General features: G+C 45.7%; 1 long non-coding RNA gene across 4 annotated transcripts in view; it reads left to right on the top strand.

Annotated features, from left to right (window-relative positions):
* LOC104152219 (uncharacterized) overlaps positions 1-24,497 on the top strand; it is a 47,101-nt gene that overhangs the window by 7,837 nt on the left and 14,767 nt on the right. For all 4 annotated transcript variants that reach the window (XR_011135214.1, XR_011135216.1, XR_011135213.1 and 1 more), the window contains one exon: positions 825-952. This is a non-coding gene — a long non-coding RNA (uncharacterized lncRNA). The remainder of the gene's footprint in view (positions 1-824; positions 953-24,497) is intronic.

Here is a 24,497-nt window from a genome sequence, read left to right as displayed (position 1 = left end):
TTACCTTGAAAAAGTCCTATGAATGCTTTATGCCTCAGTTTTCCTGCAAAATACTGAATAATCGTATGTACTGTAATAATACTATAAAAATACTGGATAATAGTAATTTTTCTAAAACATTTTGAGGACTTTGGGTACAGAATACTTTATGCAAAGTTTTGCTAATAAGCTAAGCATTTAAGTAGCACGTTCTGTCAGTGAAATAACTATTTTTGTCTGTTTTTTGTGCAGCAGTGTTTTTTCTCCAAATTGTTAATTTAGAATTAATTTTATGCCATATAGGCAATGTCAGTTCTATCTTGCCATTTGCTCCTTTTGCTTCTTTGCAGACCATCGCAGAACTTCTCTTGCTGTGACAGTGTAATGGGAGGTGGAGACACCTCGAGGAGAAGGTCAAAAGAGACAACAGCAATTATAGTCAATCACATCAGTGACCTGAGAAAATCAGGCCCCAATATATGCTTACATGTGATCTGTCTACGCCACCTTTCCTATGTACAGATATTTAAAACAAGGCAGGACATGGGAATAACAGTTTCCCTTGGAGGAGTGCTAGGAACAGTGTTCCACAGCCTCAGATAGAGCAGGGCAGGGTGGGAGTTTTAAGGGAAAAGTGGGTAAGGCTGGAGTAACTGTGCTCTGGCTTTTTCTCACTGCTGTAATGTTCCAACAGAGGCCATGGCAAGCAGCTGGAAGTTAGAATAATCCTGGCTGTGCCAGAGCTTGCACCAGAGAGGAAAATGGACTTAGGTTTACATTTCGTTTTTCATCTCCTGCTATGTGCAAGGATTGTTTTTTATGGCGTTTATCTGCGTTTTCCTTAGAAACCTCAGGAGGACTGTCCACCCTTCAAAATCTGTTAGGATGTATTTTAACTGCGTGATATCGGAGCCCAGCTGCTCTTGGTGGGTTGCAGAAAGAGGACATATAATCACAATACATCTTCAGAGGCGTAAGTGTGTTCTTTATTTTCTAGAAACAACCAAGTTTAAACTACTTTGTGTAGGAGGAGCTAAAAGAGAAGATGGATGTTTCTAAGGGCTTGGGGACAGTTTCACATTTGGGGTGAGGCTGGGGTTCTCAATGGAGGCCTGTGTCCAGGCAGTAATTTGACAGCAGACATGGGTACACAGTAATGCAGGCTCTGGAAATCACAGAAGCCTGCTGAGTTATTGTGAGCTGGAGGAGCCTTTCTGTTTGTGGGCGCATGGGTCTGTCTGCCTCACATTGTGAAGACGTAACTGAGACATAAAGGAGGCTGGCAAGTTGCAGAACACTGATGGAAGGGAGGACAACAGGCAGAAGAGGAAAAAGAGTTTGTGGGCAAAGGGCTCAGGCCTCGTTGTGAATTCCTAGCAAGTAGCTGGTCTTTAAATAAAAACGTTTTTTAAGTAATGAACTGATAAAATGTGAGAGACAGATAAATATCTGTAAAGGTTTTTGCACCCTATTTGCAGTACGATTGCAGGAGATGTTAACAGAGAAAGCGCTTTTACTTACTACCAAGGTGTGTTTTTATTTATATACCTAAACTATATAGGGCAGTCTGTATAGAGCACATCACAGAAAGTGAGATGCAAGTGACACTATGGGGTATGGGCATATAACGGCCCCACAGATTAAGACTAATTGCAAAGAAGGCACAAGAGCCGGGCAGTTGTAACTTACTTTCCTTCTTGCAGCACCCCTCACACCGCAAGCATCATTGGTGGATTACCCAGGGCCTTCCATTAGCAACACTTTGCTGTACCTGGCCAGTGGTCTATATCTCCTGTCCCACGGGCCCACCCTGTGACAACCTGGGCAATACACCCTGCTCAGTACCTCCACTACAAGTAATGTGTTCTTGGACACTATATTGTTCTTATGTCATTGCACTAGGACCTCAGTAACATGGTGTAGTTGCTTGCTTGCACTCAGTAGTGGCTGTAATTGGACTGCACACCTGTGCTGTGCCCATTGCTGAACTGGGGGACGCGAGACGTTCCACCGAGCACAACGAGCAGCTCCTCTCTTGTCAGCACGTATCCTCTTTTTGTGTCTGCTAGCAAATATAACAGGCTTTGTGTGGCAGGTTTGTAGGCAGCCCGCCCCCATGCTCCCTGTACCCTACCATAGCTCTAGCTGCTCCACAGGGTTGTAGTATTTTAGATTGGTGCCTCATTTCCGCTTTTCTAAACTTTCAAAAGCCAGTTCTTGAGTCTTGAACCATTCCCATAATGCAGCCTTGTGAGTTAATTGCCAAGGACTCACAAGTTGCTGATAGATGTGTGCAGAAACTAGCAACGTAGTTGGTCGTTCCTGTAAATCATTAGACTCTTCATACATTTCAGTCTGGGCTTTTTCTTAAAAGCCCTCTCCCAAACTGGGCACAAGACAATGGACGTCAGCAGGCACAGCTCCCAGTGACTAGGATATTGTCACATATCCAAAAGCCTGGTGGGAGAGGAGCAGACATAGGCTTGAATTCATCCTGGCAGGGAGATACGGCTGAGAGGAGGAGGAAGAGAAGAAGGTCAGAGGCAGCTTCAAGGAAATGGCTTTGGTTTAAAATGTTTCATTAGAGTTTGCAGACTGGAAATATAAAGTACAGAAATATTATTGCTTGGCAGAGGAATGACATTTATTAACAATACCGGATGCTTTCAGTACTCTGTGCAGAAAGAGACAAAATATATCACTAGCCAGCTTAACAGAATTACAAGTCCCTGTTGTAAATGTGATTTTTTTTCTAAAATAGCTCACATAATCTGGGAATATTTTTTTCATCAATACTAGTAACAGACTTTTTTTTTGCAGTGTACCATTTCCTTCTGCTACAGTGACAGAACCTTTGCAGGGCAGACTAACTTTATCTAAGCAGAGTATCAGCGTCGGTCCAGCTGGGAACGCTATTGGGATACTCACCTCACGTTGTTTCCCTTCCTTTCTGTTTGTCTTTGATTTTTCCCGTTGTAACTCAGTAAGATAATCGCGGTCACCCTTTCCCAAAGGGCTAGTCTTTGCCCTGTTGATCTGACAAGCTCCTTTTCTGAAGATGGTTCACACCTGCCACTTGAGCTTTGTTGCCTCAGGATGTTTTTCCTCCTCATGCAGGCAAGCATTGGGATTTGGCTTGGCGTGCATACCTGCAAGATCTGGCCAATGCAGGGTTATGGCAAATGTCACCAGTGAGGATGCAGGAAAAGGGATGCCAGTATGTCCAGTCTGCTTTCTTCTTTTGGGCCATAGCTTGGCCAAAGTACTGAACTGTTGAAATGTCACAGAGGAATATGTAGTGTGGATGGGTTTTTCATGGGAAGCCAGAATTGGTTTACATTTGTTTTTTCTGTTTTAAGTTAGAGGTGAAAAACTTGGAGAGGCTTTGCCTTTACATCCCAGAGGCAACTTTGCAAATACTCTGGCTTAAAAAGAGGTGTTTCCCAGCAGGCTAGCAAAACAAAAGCACGCATATAGTGCCCTACAAAGGTCATTCCTGACCAGAACCTGAAACAGCTGAAGTACAGATTGTCAGTCTCCTACTCGGCCAACCCCTGTGGCATTTTTGTACCCACAGTGTTTTTGTTTTGTTTTGTCCGCATTTCAAATAATTTTTATGTTCTTCACTGACTCTGCTGGGCAGCGTGTTGTCAGGGCCCTGTGTGCGGCAGCTGACTCTGCAGGCTCTTGCCCCTCTCCTATGGATTTGGCTACCTGTGTTCAAGACCTGCTGTGATATGGTGCAGTGTAACCTGGGATGAGAGTGCTGCGAAAACAGCAGTGAGAAGTCTTGTCAGGGGCCTTCCCCAGGGCTCTGCCACTTTTTGGGGAGCTGCGGCACAGAGCTGCCCTTGCCCCTGTTGCTTACCTGAGGTGGCTGTAGGTATGCCTGTGCCTGGCCGTGGGCCTTGCTGATCCTAATCCTAGCTCACTGACTTGACTTTCTAGCTTGGCCTCGGACCTGGCTCGTCACTACAGGCTTGTCTGATGGCCGCTGGACTCTTGGCTGAACCTGCTTACTGTCATCGGACCTGCTCAGCTCTTGCTCAGGCACGGTGGTACTGCACTCCTTGTCAGCGAGTTCTCTGTCCCTACCTGCCTCGCTGCCACCCTCGGCCCCGCTCACCTTCACTCCTGGTGTTCCCCAAGCTCGTCTGCAGCTGCCCCGCTGCCCTGCTCCCTGTGTTGTCCCCAGCCTTCTAGACCCAGCATCTCTGTCTGTTTATAATGTTAGAGAGTAAATGGGTGGCAATACAAGACACATTGTGGGATCAAGCTGGTTTACTGCTATGACAAGTAAGACCTGGCATTAGCTTTGCTCCTTTTATTTCCAGCTTCCTAAAAAGAGAAAATAAAAATCGGGTCTGCTGGCAAGGGCTAGGACTACTAAGAAAACAGCCAGCAGGAGGAGCTCTCTAGACATCTCGCTTGATCATTTTTCAGTCGGTCATAGCTGCATGTTTCAAGGCCATCACTTTAGAGCCACTTTCTTCGACTTCCTTGCAGACAAACTAGGAGCAGCAGAAGACACAGGCAGCTTCCTGGAATTGCAGCTGAGCAGCTCCAGTGATTTTTCGGAGACTTCTCGGGTTCCTTTTTCCACAGTTGTTCATTCAGAAACTTCAAGTGTTCGTGAAAATGTTTGGGCTTCCTTTTGGCCCCTTCCAGGTGTTTTATCTACCAAGGAAGCGAATGTAAGATTTTACGGGCAGCATCCTAACCACAAAGTAAAGAATTCCAAAGTGGTGTTTGCCTTTGCAAAGAACCTGCTGGATTCCTCACAATTTCACAAGGGGACCTCTAAGCAAAGAAGCTCCAAAATGTATCAGCACCACTCTGAATATTGGTCTTACAAAGCTATTCAAATACTTCTGCCTCCTTATATATAGTTCATCTTTTTATTCTGTGAGAAGCAGGTCTGGGGGACAGTAATTGTACTCCCTTGCACAGTACTGTGTTCACATTAGGTACAAAGTCTCACCCTACTTCTCAGACCCAGGCCCGCAGCCCTGGATTGCCTGGGCCCCACGACCATGTCTCTTCACTGGCTCTTGAAAAGAATTCAGATTTTTTTATGTGGTGGGCCCTGTGTTTTTGTAAATCTGGCCCTCATTTTGTTATCTAACTGGGAACTAGGTGCTTTCTGTTCTTGAAGGTTGCTGCAATAATTATTTTGATCCTGAATGAGCCAGAAACTATTCTAATGCATATCAGTGTAAATTAAGTCAATAGAGAGTCTTCAAATTTATCCTGGTGTTCAGAGAATGGAATTCATGCACTTCAATTTACAGCTTATTAAGTGATCAGAATTAATGAACTCGCAACAACCTTTTCTATTCTTGTTTACACGTTTTCTTCCTATTCACTCATAATGTACATCGCTTAGAAAAAGCAGAGAGTTGAAAAGGCAGTGTGTGGGTCAGATATGTCCCATGGAGCACAGCATTGTGCTTCAAGGCTTTAATCACATTTGCAAAGTGACTGTGTAGAAATGGCACCTTCTGACTGAGTTGAGCAGTAGTCTGTGCATTCTGATTTGGATCTGCTGACCATGAGGGGAGAGAAGCAAACATTTTGCTCCTTTTTACTGCTGTTAACATGGCATAGGAATGAGAGAGTTGGTTTCAGAAACAAAGCCAAATGCTGCCCTTGGTTCCTTCTGTGCAACCAGTAAGAGAATGTGCCCTGCAGAATCTTTATCAGTGCTAGTGATGCGCAGAAACCCACCCTGATTTTCAGAACCCCATTTCTATTCTGGAAGCTAGAAAAATATTTGCCCTGAGGAACAGAGATGTTCTTCAGAATCGCTGGAGAACAATGGCTATAGAACAACTCTTCTGCTTTTTGAGAGTCATTTTTCACTGCGGTGCCGTATTTCAGTCTGGAGATTGGGAATATTGGAAGCTATAGGATCTGCCTTTCCTTTTATTCTGAGATTTGGAAGTCATATAGGATGACACCAGGAAAACCTCATATAAACCTTCTTTTTTCCAAAACTTCAAGGTACCAACTGAAGGTTTGTCTCACTGTGGTTTTTCATATTCTTCTTGGTCCAACTCAAGGTTGGAATGATGAAAGGATTCCATTGATTTTTGTGTGGTTTAAGGCTAAACTTGTGGGACTGGATGCTCATCTGAACATCATTTCTCTCTGACTTCATGGCACATGACAACTTTTCCATGCTCCATCTGTTCAGCTGCAAACTTTCAGAGATATCCTATTATCAGTGGGAGAGAACACCACACTACTCTGTGAAAAAAGTAGATAACCAAAAAGGGAAAAATGGAAGAGAGGCAGTAATTTAGATACTGATGCATCTGGAGGTCAAGTAACTGGGTGATAGTGCTCCTATATGTCCCCAGCCTACCAATACCTTTATCTCATCTCTGCCTGTCACTCCAGTGAAGTTTATCATGTGAGCACACTGAAATACCTGTCACTACGTAAGTAATATGGGGCTTGCATGCAACCGCTGCAGAACTCCAGGAGATCCAAAGTTAGGAGGAAGAAGAATGGGGGCACACAGCAACCCTAGTGTGAGGGAATTGAGGGCAACAGTGTAGAGGTGCACAGAGAGCCTGATGGTGACATTTAGAGGACCTTTTTACATGGAAAGGCACATTCAGGGAAAAGGGGTGGGTGGGACGCTGAGTTGCTACTGTAGGAGAGAATGAAGGATTCCCAAAGAGGAAAATGGGTGGAGCAAAAGGATTCTTGAAGAGGAGAAGGTTGGGAACCTGATGACCTGTACACGGACAGCTTGGAGGCTCATACAGAGCCTCAGACGTGAGAGCAGGCCTGAGAGAGGTGTTTGGAAAGGTGGCATATGAGGCATTTGTGAAGGGGGGGCTTGTGGAGTAAACCACTGTATGAGAGAGCTAAATCTCTAAAGGAACTGTTATAGATAGTGAACTGCCCTCAAGGAATGAGAACTGAAGCGTGGGCCAGCCATCTCACACTGACCAGAAACCCTGCCAAAGCTGCCAGGAGTGAGAGAGGCCAAGACCTATATAAATTAGGCTTTCCACATTTTACCAGCAAAGGGGAAGGGTTATTTCAAGCCCTGTGGGCTGGTGGTGGCTGACGCAGGGCTTACTGAAAACTGGAGAAACTGGTTAGTAACTCAGGCAGGCCAGAGTGGAGCCCAGGGCTGGACAGAGCTCAGAGCAGAGCTGTGCAAGCTGCTGACTGAACCTTGTCCTTGCACAGCAGCTAAAACTGCCCATGTGGCTCCTTCTGTCCATGGGGTGTGGAGGTGGTATGTTGCAGTGGCTGCTGTGCAATTCTTGAGCTATGCAGAGGCAGGTAGACTCTGGAAATTGATGCGTGGCAAGTTCATAGTTTTGTTTACCTGTTTTTGCTTATGTGCCTGTAATACCGGCACTAGGACATGAGAGAGACCCGCAGAGGAAGGAGTAGTGAAGTGGTGCTGGACTCACTCTGAGGGTTACTCCAGGTTCCTGAAAGAGGAGGAGAGGGTAGCCTGCAGTGGCACTTGAAGAAGGTAGAGCAAGCTGGATTCACAGAACTCAGCCTTAAGTAAGACTGACTTAAAAGTCTGATTGAAAAACAAACGAGCCCTAATATATGTCTCAAGTACTGCTCTATTTTGTGAAGTTGTTTCCTTTTTCTGTTCTTTCCTTCTTAGTATCAGGTTTTAGTAGCAGCACGCAAAGCAACCATTGAGCAACACTGCTAGAGTTTCCAAGTTCTATTTCTTTAAGAAGTTCATAAAAGTTGTCACAATCCCCCCCAAACAGCTCTTTCTGCTGTGCTGTCTAATCCAAAGTAGTTTATATCAGATTTATGTTCTGGCAGCTCTCTGATAAGCTTGGACTCTACCACATTGCAAACATAAAAAAATACTTAAAATTGTTGTTATTAAATTTAAAAGGTCGTTTTGTTTCATGGAGTCCTGCACCCTTGTATCAGGGTTGTGGTCTCTAAGCTTCTGCACCTCATACGTTTACAAACTTGGGCAACCTGGGGTGAAGAAATTTCTACCAGTGGTGACTTAATATTTTGGTAGTTTTAATGTCTTCTCTGTGCTAAAACTGTGCATGTCTAAAACACTGCAGAAGATGTAATGCACTGAAGAATTCAGTCAAGTCTGGTGTTTAGACAGGCCAAAGGATCCTTGATATGTAAATGTTAGGTTTTGCCTCTCTCATGTAAGTCACCTTAAACCTCATGCCTAAATTCATAAGGCTTCCCTGAAACCTTGGCAAAATATGAGTTTTATCATTAATGAATTCATCATGAAATTACTTGTCTTGTAAAGGTTATATATTACTTGCATGGGACTGTGCAACCTGGTCTCTATAGAGTTTCTGTACTCATGACTCCCAGCCATCTGTTTTAAGTGTTCGTTATTTGGCTCTGCTGGCATTAATAAAGCATTCACTAAATCTAGGAGTTTTCTTCTAATGTTATATCCCAAACACATGATTTTGTAACTCAGTGGGCCCGCGGTGCAGGGTCACTTTGCATCGCTCCAAGACCTGTCAGATGTCTAGGTGTGCAAAGGCAGCAGCTGAAAAGGGACAGGCAGAGGACAGAGAGAACCTCCATGCTGGCTTCTTCTTTCCAGCCCCGTCCTCTGTACTGTTGTGTTCTGCAGTGAGAATCCTTCAATTCTTCTTCCTTTTGGGGTTTTGCTGCTAGCAGATGGGAATCCAGCTCAACTTTCAAAAACTGAATAATTTATTAAGAACAAAATTGTTGGGTCTGAGAGCTGGTTCCTTCTCTCTCTCTTTCCCCTTTTCTCTCTGCAAACTGCCTTTCAGAGGTAAAGTTTCTAATTACAGGTCAGGGAGGCAGGTTTAATCACACAGCAGAGCCCTTGATGCAGCATTAGAGAGTGTTATTTATACACCTGAATTAATAAGGATGCAGCATTTCAGTTGAGAAGAATAAGGTGGTTTTCAATTTCACTCTTTTTTATGTGAAACAAACCACACCAGATTCATCAGGCTTTTTGACCTAAATTATTGGGATTTTAAGTAACTAACGCGTAACTGCTACGCAGAGCTAGAGCAAAAAAGAAGCAAGATTGGAGAGAGAACTGCACGCATAGCAAAAAAAGGGGAACAACAGAAGCAAGATGCATCAAAAGAAGCCAGGAGAGGATAGAAAGAGGAAGCCATAGGGAAAACTGAACAGGGCAAAAATACAAATGTGCTGCTGTCTGTCCCAGGGAAGATGTGTGGAGGGTGGTAGCATCCACAGAAACTGAAGTGTGTTGCATGCAGTGTGTTGGCATGCCCCCAGATACCTCAAAATATTGTTGTTCTTTTAAGGCCAAGAATAGGAGAGGTAGGTGGAGATGAAACGTGAAGTGCGTGAGGAGTCCCTTGTCCTCCGTGCTGCAGGGAATGGGATCCCAGTGCTGTCAGCACTTAGACTGACCGTCAGCTTTTACTGGACGTATTGGTTCTGTAGCACTGGAAAGAACTGGGAAGCCCTGGACAGGATCGTTCCTGCAGCGTTGTAAGCTCCAGTGTGACTTATTTACAGCAGTACAGAAATGAATTCTCTGCTATTTTGGTTAGGAAACGCATACTCCCTGTGGACTTCTGTCCACAGTTATACCTCTGTCTCTAAATTGTCTAGTTTGGTTTCATGTTTGGTTTTTGCCTGGATACTTGGAAAGTCTGTGAAAATTTCAAGGAGCTTTCTGGACTTTTTCTAGGTTAAAAAATGGGAAACCTATGCCTATGTATCTGATTCTCTAAGTTACAGGATATACAGATCTCTCGGTTGACTGAGATCCTGATGTCCAGACTCATCGTGTGGGCTATGTGATAGGGTTGCATGTCTGCCAGGGGGTAGGTGTCTGGGGCCAGGTATGGAAAAGGGCCTGCAACGCTAGGCTTTTGCCTTCTAGCCGCAGTTGTCCTGGTTGCAGTTTGTTGATAAGGCACCTTTCCCACAGTGCACCCAGGTGCACAGCATGTGAGGCTTAACAGGGCCTTCAACAGCCTCTAGAAGCTATATTTTGCTGCGAGTGGTACCTCTTTACATGCCCTACTCAACAGTCTCTCAGCTAAGCTAAGAAACAAATGAATGCAAAGCCGTCAGTACTTATATGATATATTACTTAAGAAAAAAAAGGTTATCTACTTTTGTAAATTTACTTTTAATTCTTAGATAAGTTTTTTGTTTAGATTACACAGACTGGGAACCTTGTTCTTACGTATGTCTGCAAATCATTACCACAGTGCTGAAGCAGTATGTGCTGGGAATAGAATCTGATTCACTAGGTACAGAGCATCACAGTGCGCCGGCTGTTGGACGCTGCAGTTCATTCCATCAAATTGGGTCTCAAGCAGCGTATCAGGATCCAAAATTGGACTGCAAGATGGATGGAAACTCAGTTGCAGGAGAGGGCTCACAAGCCTGAGAGAGCAAGCAGAAGAAAAGTCTTCAGCAGAGAAAGATGGACAATATTGCTCTGCAGGACGCAATGAGAGCAGCTCAGCTATGCTTCTTAGGCCTTGCACTGCCAATGAGAGGTTCTCCACTAGGCTGCAGAGAAGGAGGGATGCGAGGTCTGTGCATGCTCTGCCTGTGACATCCCTGTTATTACTGTCACACACAGATGGCTGACACCCACCGCGTCAGAGGCAACCAAGGGGTTGGTGTTGCGCTGTTCTAGACCACCTGTCGGGGGTGTGATAGTCAGCCTGCTCTTCCTGAGGAGGGAGATTTAGAGGGAGCTAAAGGGGGTGCTTCTGTATGTATGTGGTTTTCTCCTCCAAAAATAGCTATCTGTCAAAGTGGGAGGATTTCAGAGGAGGAGGAGGAGGCTTGTTAGGGAGAGGATTAGCAGTGATGACATGGATGGTCATATTTCAGGGCAAACACCTGTAAATCAGTCTAAGCCTGTAAGTAGCAACCTATTAAACTGAGTTCACCTCAGCAGCATTCGCCCTGTGTCTGTTCAGGAAGGCTGGAGCCAGCTCCCCAGCCCTCAGAGTAAGACTGGTGCTACAGACTCTTCCCTGTCCCATTTTATGCACTCATGGAAATGGAGCAACTTTTTGGATGTTTAGAGCTGACAAGACAAATCACTTAGTGACATATTAAGGAGATGATGCCATCTTTTTAATAAATATTTTTACATTTCTACTTGCCAATTAGGAATCAGAAATTCTTCTGATTTCTAGTCCTTAGGTCTCTGAAATGCCTTTCCCTCCTCTTTTCTTGTTAGAGGCTTTTTATTAGAGAAATTCTCTTTAACTAGCGCTGCCCTTTCTGTTCAGCAGAAGAACTGCTCACAAGGATGTGTTGCCTGGTTTTCTGGAGGTGAGGCATACGACTCTTCTAGCATCCCATGCCCTTTGCAAGCTGCAGATGTGGGATGTGGAATCGGGACATTAACCTGACTCCTTCGTTACTGCCACTGGCCTCTCCTCTTTCAAGAAGGACCGTGCTATGCTGAGGTTCTGAGTGAACTCCTGCAAACTCCCCGTTTCCTGAACCTTGTATAACAAAGTGTTTGGAAAACATATTTCCTACAGATGTATGATAACTCAGCCTTAACCACAAAGTATCAATGATAGTTCATGAAGTTACTTTGCGAACAAATGCTCTGTACCTGCCATCTGGCAGTGAAAATGTGACAGGCTCTCTGAACTTAATCCAGTTCTCCCATCAACTTCCAAAGTGATCTCTGACATGACAATATTTTGATGCCTGGATTCTACCTCAGTAAACAGGATAATAATATCTGCTTCGGTGGGGCTCTGATGACAGTTGAGATCTTTGGATAGTTGGTGCAACTGAGATACAAAGCATCCATATATTTACTAATATTTAATTATGCTGTTAGCTGCTCTCTTATTTTATATAACTTATTTATGTTGAATATTGTTGTGAAAGAAGATCCAGCAGTTTCAAGTATTAGATTTTAGTATTAGTTTGTAAGTTTTCTCCCTTTTTTAAAGGAAGATAGCAGAGTTCCATCATACTTTTTAACTTGCCACCACTAGATTGGAATATAGCTTAATATATTTTCTTTCTTACAGGGCCTAGTACTAGATACTTTGGAGGATAGTATAAGAAAATGTGTAATGGAGAATCACTTGGATTTCTCACCTGTAAGGGAATTTTCTTCTGTAGGTTAGGCAGAATGAATATACTGTATGAATTGAAGTTCTCTCTCTGTCTTAAGCACGTGAGCTGGTCCAGTAGGGTCTAATAAGCCAGTGATTTCAGTAGGAGTACATCTTTGCTTAAAGTTAAGCATATGTTTAAGTGCTTTGCTGAGCTCAGGCTGCATCTCGTATTTAAGGTAACTGGCTGTTCTGGATAGTGGTATAAATGCCTCTTTCTGCCATGTGAATACTAATAAGAAGGTATGTATGTACCTGGGCAATATCTGACGTTGTTCAGAGCATAGCAGTGCCTTTGGGTCCGCCTGAGAGTAGCAGGCTGTGTTTAATGCGTGTGTAATATGGGGCATGCAATGCAGGTCTGGATAATGCAGGGCTAGGCTCACCTCTGAGTACTCCTCTGCCCCTTCCCTACTGTGGCTTTTTTGCTTGAAGAAATAAGCCTGACTCACCTGATCATGGCGGTCGTCAAGTTCACCAGACTCTGGAGCTCTCTTCTTTTCTCAGATGTTCTCATGATCCTGCAGGCATCACAGGTGATCTCTCTGCTTCAGGCTAACTGCTGTCCTTGACCTGCTGCCAGGTAATGTGGCTGTGGGTCAACATCCCCAGCAGCATGTTGTGTATGATGAAGAGCTGTTGTTTCCTTCTATCACTTTGTGTTCAGAAATAGGGAGAGGTTTTGTAAATGACTGAGAAATATGCCTGAGTAGTTTTGGAGAGCAATTAAGAGTTCGAGCTAGAAGATCCAGTTCTGTTTGCACATCTTTCTGCTGGTGCTGCCTGCCGTGCCTCTGAGCACGGAGATTCCAGCGACGCTAGTGCTGGATTTTCCAGAAGGGACTGGACATGAAGAAACAGGAAAAATGTGACAAAGCACGTGAGCCCTGTGTGTTTCTATTGATTCCACATGAGCTTGCAGAGGTAACTGCTGCAAGTCTGAAGGTTCTTAAGCTTCACCATTTCTTCCTGTTAGCTACGTGCACCAGTCTCCCAAGAAAACTTTGGCACTCAAAGCAATTTGTATCCAAAGAAATCAAAGTAAATGTCATCATCCCTATTTTGCAGATACAGAAACAAAGATTTTGACAAGTAATTTACTCAAGTGAGAGAAAAATAAGAGTCAAATCTTGTGCAAGGACACTCTTGTAAATACCTGTCCTGTGTTTTAACTAAGTGTTCAGATTTCCTTCTGGTTTTGGAGTTTGGGAATTACTGGAAACAACTGATGTGTCTCTGAGATGTTGCATTCTTCACTTTAGGGTTGTGCTGATAGTCATTTTCCATGCTGAAACATGTTGCCTTAGTTTCATTCTAGGAACCCTGGATGTTAATTTCTTAAGAAATTTTTGATAATTGTAGCGTAAGCAGTTTTGGGGGTGGGAAGAATCAGCTGAATCAGAAAGAGATGCATGTGTAGAACAATAAAAATCTAACTATAGTTCAACTGTGTGCCCAAATTCTCTTGGGTGCTTTTGGGAAATACGGCACCTCTGAGGGAAGCACAACTGGCCTGGGTAAGTTGCTGGCAAACAGCTGTCAGATAAAAAATGCAGTCTGCGCCACTGCCTGAGTAAAGAATATTTCATTCTGTAGTAGGCCTAAAGAGTTGCCAGTGTCGTTGAAATCTGTAGCTCTGAATAGTTGCTGTAAATTTCATCTGGGCAATATCCCCAATTGCGTTAGATATAATTACATTCAAAGTTCTTTTTAATCATTTATTTGGAACATGTCCCAAGATTCAGCAGTTTTGGATTGGGGTAGAAATTGAATTATTTATTATCAATTAGAGGTTGTCAGAGCCTTTGACACCACGTTGAGCTGGCATTGTTTGGTATCTGTATTAATGATCGTATAGATAAAAGCATGAAATTATTGGTTAGGAAGCTTTTATTCTGGGCTGAGAAGGCTAGTTTGCATACTTGGCTGGGTGCTTTCCTACACTCACTGTCATTATGGCTCTGTTTAATCAAGTCAATGTTGCCTGTGGAATAGCTTGCCCATAAATTGATGAATTGAGCGTAAGAATAATTCCCCCTAGATGGAACCCAGTTGTGACTTCCCTTGCCATCCCAGCCCAGCACATTGAGACTCTTCTGCTTTGGCTATGGTCTGCTATAGACCCTGGAACAATCTTTGTCACATCTGTTCTTTTCTTACTAGAGCAATTTATTTATGGCTATTTGTGCTATGGTAATGCTGGGTGCTGAGCTTTTGTTCCCCCAGGTGAGGGGATGGAGAGGGTAACCTCACAGGTGTTCTTGAGCTCTCCTCACAACTCTCTTCTTCGTCCTTCCCTCATCAGTGTGGGTCCTACAATATACTTGTTGTTAGTGCAATTTTGGCACTTTGCAAGAAATCTCAGTTTGGAAGGAAGATCACGTAACAGAAGACTGCAGATGCTAATCCCAGATACATTGCTGCATAAAGGGGAACTGTTAGGAAATCAAGGGAAAAGGAGTATGGAGAAGATGCCACACTTGTCTCCTTGAGGCACAAAAAAAGAGTGGCTGAAGAGAAAAGGGGCTGGTGTGACATTATCTCATTCCTATGTCTTCTAGATGTTGTCTGTTGCAAGGGCTACTACAGCCTTGGCAGGAGAAAGGAAAAAAAAAAAAAACCACTTCTGAGGACATAGCTGCATAATCTTTTGTAGCAAATACATATTTTCTCTGCCTGTACTGCGAGCTGCTGGAAGCAATGCGTATTAGCCCAGGAAGGAGACTGATCTAACATATTGAAAGATATGATTTGAATGAGGTTGTTAGAAGCTACATGCTAGATCCAGGAGGAGAGCAGGAACTTCTCATACAATAGATTTAATAATTCATGTTATGATTCCCTCACCAGTTGTACTCCCATTTGAGTTGGTTTCCCTCATAGTAATCTTCTGTTAATTCCAGTATCATTTCTTCAAATTTATTTAAATTTCCCAGTGGGATTACTGATTTGTTAGGAGTTTGTTTGTTTGTTTTTTTCTACTTCGCTCACATTTATCAAAAGCAGAATTGTCCTTCAGCGGTCACAAGTAAATTATCACATACGCCGCTTTTCTAATTATTTCATTACAGCAAAGGAAACTGAATCTAGAGAAGGACAGAAATTCTCATTTTACAGGGAAATGCTGAGATTTCAAAACTTTCAAAACTTTTTTGATTTCAGAATGAAACATTTTAAATTGAACTTTCTCACAAAATGAAACTCTGAAAACATTGTTCTGTTTTGATCAGAGCAGTTCCTCTGATTTCAGGGTCTTTATGCAAGAGACAATAAATTTGGTTTTGAAAAGCTTTTCTAGACAACCCCCAATACACTGAAAATGCCAACATGGCCTTTTTGACATTATTGAAATACTTCATTTATTTTGTTGAACAGAAAAATCACTATGTTTTTTCAAAACAGTTGGATTTCAACAACTATATTTTTCATTTAACATTCCTCCACACACAAACATCTGTTATCTAGACAAATATTTTAATACTACGTAAATCCTTTTCCTTTCAAATTGATGCTTGTATGGTAAGAAGTACCTTTTCCAGTGAACTCATTTGGAAAAGCTGCAGCTGCATGCATCCAAACTCTCAGGCCCAGTACTGCCTTCCACAAAGGAAAGTATGCAACTGGAATTCCTGGTACGGACCTCTCTTGAAGTATGTGCTTTGTATCGAAGATGCTAATTCTCAAAAAAAAAAAAAAAAAACCACCAAGCCAGCCCTAACAAGCCCTAACCAAGCCTAGCCCATAACAACAAATCAACAAAAATAAAAACCACTTTTGTTATAAATCAGCTTTTATCTTGACTTGCAGAAGGTGCAATGGCCCCTTCATCGGCTCAAATCCTTCTACTTAGAATAAAAAGTGGAAATGGAGAATGTGGAATGCCAATCTGCGATACAAACGCGTCTCAAACTCTGGGAGCAACTTTTCTTTCTCAATCTGCTAGTGACGTTTCTGATTCCCAGCCTCCGTCTTTAGAAGCTGACAAGCAGCAGCAACTCTCAACTGAGGCGGACTGACTTGGGAAATGACTAATTAAACAGTGATTGCAGGATTGCTTCCTGACCTGGGTATCAGACCACAAGGGTGAAGCTTCATAAAGATAGAGTGAATGCAGGAAGTAGTCCTGCATATTTCCACAATAGGGGCATTATGGGGACATGCCCTGGAGGATGCTTGAGACCTAGTTGAATGGATCCTGATACCATCGGGGAATGGAGTACCTGCTAGTTCAAAGCAAGCCTGAATGCAGGTTTTAATCCCTTCTGACAATTGTTGAGAGGAAATGGCCTTTCCTCTGACCTTATCGTCGTAAACAACAACTAGTCATCAGGTTTGTCCTGCTAGGGGAATAGCCAAGGTCTATGCAAGGATTTTACTTCACTTTTTTTTCCTTCTTCTCTGATTACAATGGTTTAATTCTCTAGACCTGAAATACATTCTCACCCCTTAATATACTGGCTTCAGGTACATTCTTTGCTAATTATTGAGTCCATACAGCTTGGCCTGGTTCAAATTAGCTTCTCAGAGCTGTGGGCAGACATCCTATGGCCTGTTTTGGTGCTCAGCCCTGAGATTTTTTTTGTGATGAGTGTTGTGAGATACCTTTTGGATACACCAGTATTCCCAGGACTGTGTGTGAGGCACTCTGGCAAACTCTTCTCGCATGACAGAAAATCACTTAGACATATTTTCAGAAGGCCAGCGGGCAGGATGGAGGACTTGCTGCTGGGCACCATTAGTGTGGGGTAGAATGATACATACATTCTGGAATTGCGGCAATGGGTGGCTTTAACTCTGTGGATTTGTGTGATGTTTAATGCTAAGACAGTACGGGTCTTAGCATGGAGGTGAGGAGGAAAAGGAAATGGAGGATGGAGGAAAAGGAACCAGGGCAGTAGCTTTAGCTGCTCCTGAGGTTAGACCCAACTGGCCGCAACCAGTAGGATGGAGTGAAGATATAGAAGCAGGCTGACCTGCTGTACTGGCAAAATTTCAGGATGCTGAAATCCGTTTTCCCCCAAGCCTGTGCAGGACTCTGCCACTGAGAGACCCCAGTAGCGGGAAGCATATCGCTGTGGCCACCTATAAGCACACCTCCGCAGCCCTGTCCCCTGCTCCCAGTTGCTGCTCATCAGGTGCTAAGTGGTGCGTCAGAGATCAGCTGTCACAGCCTTTCCAAAAGATAATTTGCAGAACTAGTAGGAGGGCTTTTCTCTGCCTAGTCACGGAGCTTGGCAGAGTATATGAGTTTATCTGTGACTTTGTATGAATGGGCTTTTTCATTCCAGTAGAGGCTATGGGTAGGACTCATAGGTCTGTTCTTTAGTCTACCACCCTAAGCTAGACTATGAGCTGGAAGGGAGGTTTCTTCCTTGGACTGTAAGGCCTGGTTGATCACTGCGAAATGAAGAACGGGCTGCAGAAGTCAGGGTGCCTGAGTTCTCTGGAAATTGTACTTTTTTTCCACTGGAATAAGCAAAGGAACATTTCTTTCCTGGGTAATGACTGAGAGTTGTGATTTCTCTTGTTATCCTGGATGACCCAACTTAATTTCTGCTTCTCTAGCTTGTGAGACTTCTTATTACACGGCTGGACAAGAGAAATGTGGTGTAACCGTCTCCTAAGTAAGTCTTAAGCAAGTGATGTTCAATCTGTGTTCTAGGATCTTTTGGAGAAGACCTCTTTTGGAGGTCCGTGGACTGCTTCAGAGCCTGTGAAAGGTAACTACCAAAGCAAGTCTATTTTCAGTAGGCCGAAGTCACAATATGTAGCTCCACATCTGCAGAGATAAAATTGTATGTGGGGGAGAAAAGTATGGGTCTGCAAATGAGGAAAAGTTAAAAGCCTCTTTCCCTAGTTTTGAAAGAATGTGTGAAATGGGCTGTGGCAGGCTAAGAGAAAGCTTATAGATCTTCATAGAAAGGATGGATGCTTCTCACAATTATATACCTACCTCCTGTGGTAAGTTTGGGCTGTGTTTTGTGTAATGTATCTGTGGGTACAGGAGAGAGCCTAAACGCTGTGGGGAGCAACTTCCTGAACGCCGTACCCATCCTCTGCAAAACGGATGGCCAAGGTCAGGGTCTCAAGTGGCCAAGGACACCAGGCTGAATATGCACTGCGCTCTGTCTCTGGGGCCCGGCTGTGCTGTGGGTAATGGATGTACTGTGCCCAAGGGAATGGGTTTCTCTGATTTTGTTGGAGAGCTATGGCTGTAGGTGGAGGAGGGTGTTATAACAAATACATGCAGTCCATCCTGTAACCACATGACGCTTTCTGGTTGGTCCATACCAAAATGAGTTGGGATCACATTGCTTTTAGTTTTGTTCAGAAAACAGTTACCCAAGGCTGTGGCTCAAATGTGAGACCAGTGGGACTGAGGCACGAGTGAATGGGCAAGTGCTCACACAGCCCTGGTGTGAGCTGCCTGGAAGGGTTTCCTTTCTTGCTGCCCTGGGGCTTGAACCTTGTGGCAAGGTCGTGTAATTAGGCTGCTTTGAAATCTGGTCACTGAGTACTGTGTGCGCTCTCTACCTTGTATGACACCAGCAGGTCGGGGGCAGGAACGCCATCCCCGTTGCTTGCCTGTGTGTTGTCTGTATCATCTGTGCATTGTCTGCATCAGGGTCACACTGTCAAAAGGCTGAAAGGAAGCATGTTAGAAGAAATATTCCCCCGCAACGCTGCCCTCATGGCCTTGGGTTGAGAATAATGCAGTTGTTCCTGAAAGAAATCCTCTCCTGTTCTCTTTCCACCCCACCCTATCTCACCACTGAGATTTGTTTATTTGCAAGTGCTAACTCTTTTCCTGATTGTGGTGCTACCTGCGCTAAGGAGAGTCATAAAAAGCTCAAGCGCTTGCTGGTTCAGTAGTGGGAACCGTTTCAACAGTGACACAGCGTTACTTTTCCCTCAGTTCTGGAATACTCATCCCGTTTGCTGTTCCCACGCTGACGTTCCCTTTAAGACTTCCTGAATTATTTCCTCTACTATATACAGCTATAACAAAGGATGGGTGGCTGGATAACTGTGCCAGCTCTACCTAAGTAAAAGGGGCCACAGAGAAGCTGAAAGGGTGCCTGTCAGCAGGCTGCTAATTGCATATGTCCGTCAGCAGGTTGTCCTTAAACTGGAGAATGTTATCTTGAGATGAATCCATAGGCAGCACAGAAGGGTGTTGTTGAGAGAGGCGGACCGGGGAGCTATAGAGTGCTACTGCTTATCAGGACAGTGTCTTCTCAGCAGGTGCAAGAGTGAAAGAAGAGCACTAGCTATGTGAGAATTGCTTTGCCTTGCAGTGCTCGTGTTAAAAAGGAGTACACTTCTCTCTTCTTTCCCATAAGGGACCACTTGCACATCAGTGTAAAATGCAATGCAGTGTTTTTGGAGCTCTGCAACAACTGGCTAGCGTTCTGTGTTGTTTGTGGTGTGGGAATGCTGCTTTTCCCGCCTATTTTGTCCACTGTTTGTAAAAAAAGATCAATATAATGATAATAATACCTGAGTATTTTTTTTCTCCCTGAACCGTGTAGGAGGAAACTTTGCTGCTCTATGCAATGTAAGTTCTGAACGCGTCTAAAAATTCTCATACAGTTCAAACGTTCACTGTGGCCTGTCTTGGAAGCTCCTCACTGAGGCCAGGGAAAAGGGTGGTTATTTAAAAATATTCACACATGTGGTTAGACTTTTTCTGATCTCCTGAGAAGTAATCACAATCATTTCCAGATTGCTTCTTTGAGTCAAAGAAAGTGTCCTCAGAGCTGACTAGGTCTCACTTTTCAGTACGGTATATATTGTAAATAGGATGTATATTGCCATCAACACCGTAACTTCCCAGGAGAGCATGAGCTGAGGATTTTGCTTGTTTCCACCCTTACTGAATGCACGTGAGAGTCTCATGAATGTTTTTGAAGCAGGTTAAATACTTGCCGTCACAAATCTTTAGAGGCCCTAATGAATGCAATCCTTTGAGTAGAAGCGGAGGTGTATTTCTCCTTCCTTGCAAGAAGGGCCAGGGAGTTCTGGAATAATTTTGAAGTAGAAGGTAATGCCTGTGGGGGTGCACTGTGAAGGAGGGAGGGAAGGTGCCTGGTCTTCATTCAGCTACAGGTCAGGTGTTTGGCACTGTCTGAGAGCAGCAGACAGGTCGGGTAGCACTGTGGGACAGCAGTGATACGCTCTGGTATGGAAATTTCCCCCCAGAAGCAGGATTGCTGATTATATGGAAGGAAACAACTGAGAGTTAAGGAGACTTTGTGTATGGTAAAATCCCCCTCTTTATTCATCTATTTTTATTCTTTAGAGATGCTTACACTGTTAAATTAACATCTCACAAACATCAACATTATTCAGCAAAAGGTCACAAACAACCCTGCTGAGGGGCAGGGGAAGCAATGAAACCAAGGCTGTGCGTCACCCGTTTGATTCCTTGGCTACAGGCTGAAGCAGAGGAAACCCTCATGGTAGTGGAAATCAGCTTTCATGCAAAATGACTTGTGGGACCCTCTTTAACCTGACCAGGCAGCAGGGAAGCACCTGAAATGTCAAAGGGGAGGGCTGGGCTGAGACGCAGGATGTGAAATGCAAGTCAGAGGGGGTGATGTTACAGCCGGTAAGACTTCCCATGTCCTTATTTCAGATCCTCACTGCCAAAATACCTGCTCCAGTATTAGCCCCACTGACTGACTGAGGAATAGGGCTACTGAGGAGCCGAGGGATTTATCTTGGGGCTCGGTGGCAGTCCTGGGAGTGGACACAGGTACTCGGCAGAAGAACCTGCTGTCTGCTGGGAGGGCCTGGCCGGGTGTACATCTGCACTTCTGAAAATCTGACCAGGAGGACTTAGGTGCCTGTATTTAGGCATTAGTGGTTTTGGCTGGAAATGGTGGCCAGGGATTTTCCTCCATGTTGTTAAGCCAGTGTTGCACCCTTGATTAGGACCAAGCTTCAGTCTGTTTTCTTGGACTCATGCTGCCAGGCCTTCCCTTTCACAGTTAGGTCACCTCTTGAATCTAACTATGTGTAAAAGACTAGTGAGTTTCCAAATGTTGCCCTGTTCATAATTATAAGTTCCCTCCTCTTAAGGCACAGGCAAGGTTACTAATGCCCTTGCTGCACACGATGTCAGGAGGGCTGGAGTCCAGCTTCTGGCGCCGTTTGGAGATGGAGCTGCTGCAGGAGGGGAAGCCTGCATGGTGGTGGAGCCTGGGAGAGCGAGGTGTCCTGCCTCCCGCTCCTGGGCAACCGCAAGGTTTTCTCTTCTTCAGGGCTACTATGTACATCACGGTAGTTTTTTGTTTGTAAAGAGGAAAGAATAATCTCTCTTCTGACTTTACTGCAGGAAAGCTTACCCCCACGTTCCCTCTCCCATTGGCTCAGCTGGCTCTGCCTTGGGGCCAGGGAGGACCTTTTCTGTAAACTCCCTGCATACAGGAGGCCTCTGTGAACTCTCGTAGAGTAATTAGAGGAAACAACTTCAGGCTCCCACCACCAGTTATGCAATAGGGCTGGATTCAGCTACTGTTTATTACTTTGTAGCCTAACACCAGCAAGCTGTTGCCTTTTCCAGAAATGCCTCCTTCATCAGGGTCCCCGCTCCCGGGGAGCGGCTGTGCGCACCGCAAGTGGCAGCCAGCAGGAGCTCCTGTCCCACAGTCATCCTCGGCTCCCAGGTGAATCCCGCCTGGGACCTATCGGGGAAAATTGTAACCCCTCGGTAGAAACTGTCCAAGTTTCCAAGGTAACCGGCCTCTAACCCTGTTCTGAACGCTGCCTGGTTCCCATAGAAAGTTGCCCGTTGGCGTCCCGGCGTGCTCTGCAGCAGCTGTTGCCCCCTTGGAGGGAGTTGTCCTTGGCGTGGGTCCTTTGTGCTGCCCGGGGGGGGCCGCGGGCGCATGGGCTGCCCAGCACCGCGGCCCCCGGCGGCAGCCGTGTTGCGTACTGCGGGGCCGGCTCCCGGGCAGGGCGCCGCGCGCGGCCTCTGAGCGCGTGAGGGCGTGCTGCTGCCTCCCCACCTTCCCAGGGGGCTCGAGTTATTCGGGGCTCCCAGGAGGTGCCCGGAGTTAGAGGCTTGAGCGCAGATGGGGCTTCTTTTACGTTTTTGGTGAGCTGGAAGGTGACAAGTGAAGAAAAAGGACACAGCGTTTTATTTAATTAGAAAAACCAAACTCCCTAAAACTAGCCTCCGAAGGGCCTCCATTGTCATCGGCTTCACAAAGAGCTGTGACAAATGAAAGGAACTGAGCAGAGAAAAGGCTGCTTTCTCTTTGTGTCTCTTTCCCAGCTTCTGTTTGCTTTGCTGTCTCCCTTGCTCCCATTGATCAGGCATGTGGAAACATTCCTCCTCCTGCGCTCCCATTGTGGCCGCCTGGTTGCCAGGCTGCCGTTGGCTTGAATAACTTCACTAAGCCAGGCCTCTCCAAAGCCATGCCATCCGGCGCGCTGGATCCGGGGCCAGACAGTGCCCTCCCATCCTTCTCCTCGCCCTCCCCCTTCCCGGCAGTGGAGGGGCACTGTGAAAAAATGTGTGAAAGAACAAGGGAGGTACGGCAGAGCCCCAGCTGGCCCAACCAGGGGGAGAGGAGCAAGCTCGCCCTAAGAAAATAGGGGCAGTAAGGAGAGGACAATGGCCAGCCTGGTTCGCTGGGTTAAAAAGAAGGTGGGTGGTGGTGGTGAGGGCTTCTAGCCTGAAGTTTCTGAGCGGAGAGGGGACAAAAAGGCATGTTTCCAGGCTGGCACGCCTGCGGGGACACAAACCAGTAAAGCGCAAAGAGGTAAACTTCCAGCCTTGTTTTCCTTGGAGGGGAGAGATGGCGAGGACAAAACAGGAGACAGCAGGCAGCCGACTGTAACTAGGAGCGATTCATAGGCAGCCCTCGCTGGCTGCAACCACAAACCCACCACTTCAGCAAACGGGGCACCCCGGGCCAAGCTTGCCACCGGTGCTGGCTCATGCAGCTCCCCTTCTTTCCCTGGAGTTGCACGGGCTTGTGCCAGCCCTGAATAGGGTGCCGGTGCCACGGCTTGCAGGGAGACACGGGTGGCAGGACAAGTTCCCGCAACAGGTGACAGCTCCGGTGCAGAGCCCTGATGTGCCTGCGGCCCCGAGGAAAGTGTACGGGCAGGTCGGAGGGCTGTGTGCCGGGGTTTACTGCTGGTGGCGCAGGGGGACTCTGGCGCTGAGCCAGCGGCATGCCCAGGGGCGCGGTGGGCTTGTGCTGTGGCTGCAGCAGGGCTGGCACCCGACTGAACCTGAGACACATCTCATGCAGCTCCACTGCCTACAGCAGTTATTATGTTGGAGACAAATCTCTCCTATTGTTCTTAATACCATTTTTCATCAGTGAAACAGCAGTAAGCACTCTGGGCTTTCAGAAGTGCTTATTGGCTCAGCACGGCTGGGGTTAGATCCTCAGCTGGTGTAAAGCAGTAGTGGCCCGTTAGCTCACAGTGTCACTGTGCGACTCCCAGTTAGTCTTCACCCCTCCATCAAGCGTTGCCCAGCGGTCTGGGTCAGAGGAGCCGTATAAACCTGGGCTTCTGCTGCCTCGCGCCTCACCGGGACTCGATTTCCCGACCACAGCACAGGGGTGTGCCCCTGTGGCCCAGGGGGGTGACCGTGGGGCTGGTGGCAGGGGTGTCCCCCTGCGTCCCGGGGGGTGACCGCAGGCCTGCCTAGGGAGGCAGACGTGGTAAAGCAGCCCGAGAGCAGAGGGAGGAAGGAAGGAAGGAAGGAGGAGTGGGAGGGAGGTTGGCTTTGCTTTGCAGAGGGGTCCTGGGCTGGGACTGGTCTGAAGGGCAGGCAGTGCTGAGCTCAGGTGATTAGCATGACAATCCCGGGGCTCTGCCTTCATCCTGCAGCTAAAGCCTGGTTTGCTCAATCCAATTTCCAGCCTCTGCCCTTTCTTTAGCAGGCTAATTACACCGACAGGACAGTGGAAATGACCTTCTTAAAGTGACAGTGCCTCTTTTCTATTTACCTGTCAAAACACAGGAGGCTGAGCAATATACTGTCATTCAAAGAAATAACATGTTTAGGTACAACGACCAAAACTATTGAAGTAGCAAAGCACCTCTGTGAAGCTCCTAGTGGTAACGTGAGTATCGTGTGTCAGTAGTGAAGTGCATTTGCAAAAATCTTTCCAAGCAGGGTCCAGTGAGTAGTGGGGTGATGGGGCTGTGGGCCCATGCAAGCTTAGGGAACAATAAATGTGCAATATTACACCAATACATGGGCAAAGAATCACTGTATCGCATAGAAACCCGTGATTGAGGGCACTGGCTTGGAAAGCTTTTGCAGCGCTGGTTTCTCTCATTAGTCATCCTAGCCTCATTCTGTCTGCATCGTTCGTAGTCCCTGGCCGAGCACAGTGATGTCTGTCCTCATCCCGAAAGGGCTGCGTG

This window comes from Struthio camelus, chromosome 17, assembly GCF_040807025.1.
Source record: "Struthio camelus isolate bStrCam1 chromosome 17, bStrCam1.hap1, whole genome shotgun sequence".
In the NCBI taxonomy this organism is placed as follows: domain Eukaryota; kingdom Metazoa; phylum Chordata; class Aves; order Struthioniformes; family Struthionidae; genus Struthio; species Struthio camelus.
Note: the sequence above shows the minus strand (reverse complement) of the source record. Positions and strands in the feature narration are given on the sequence as shown.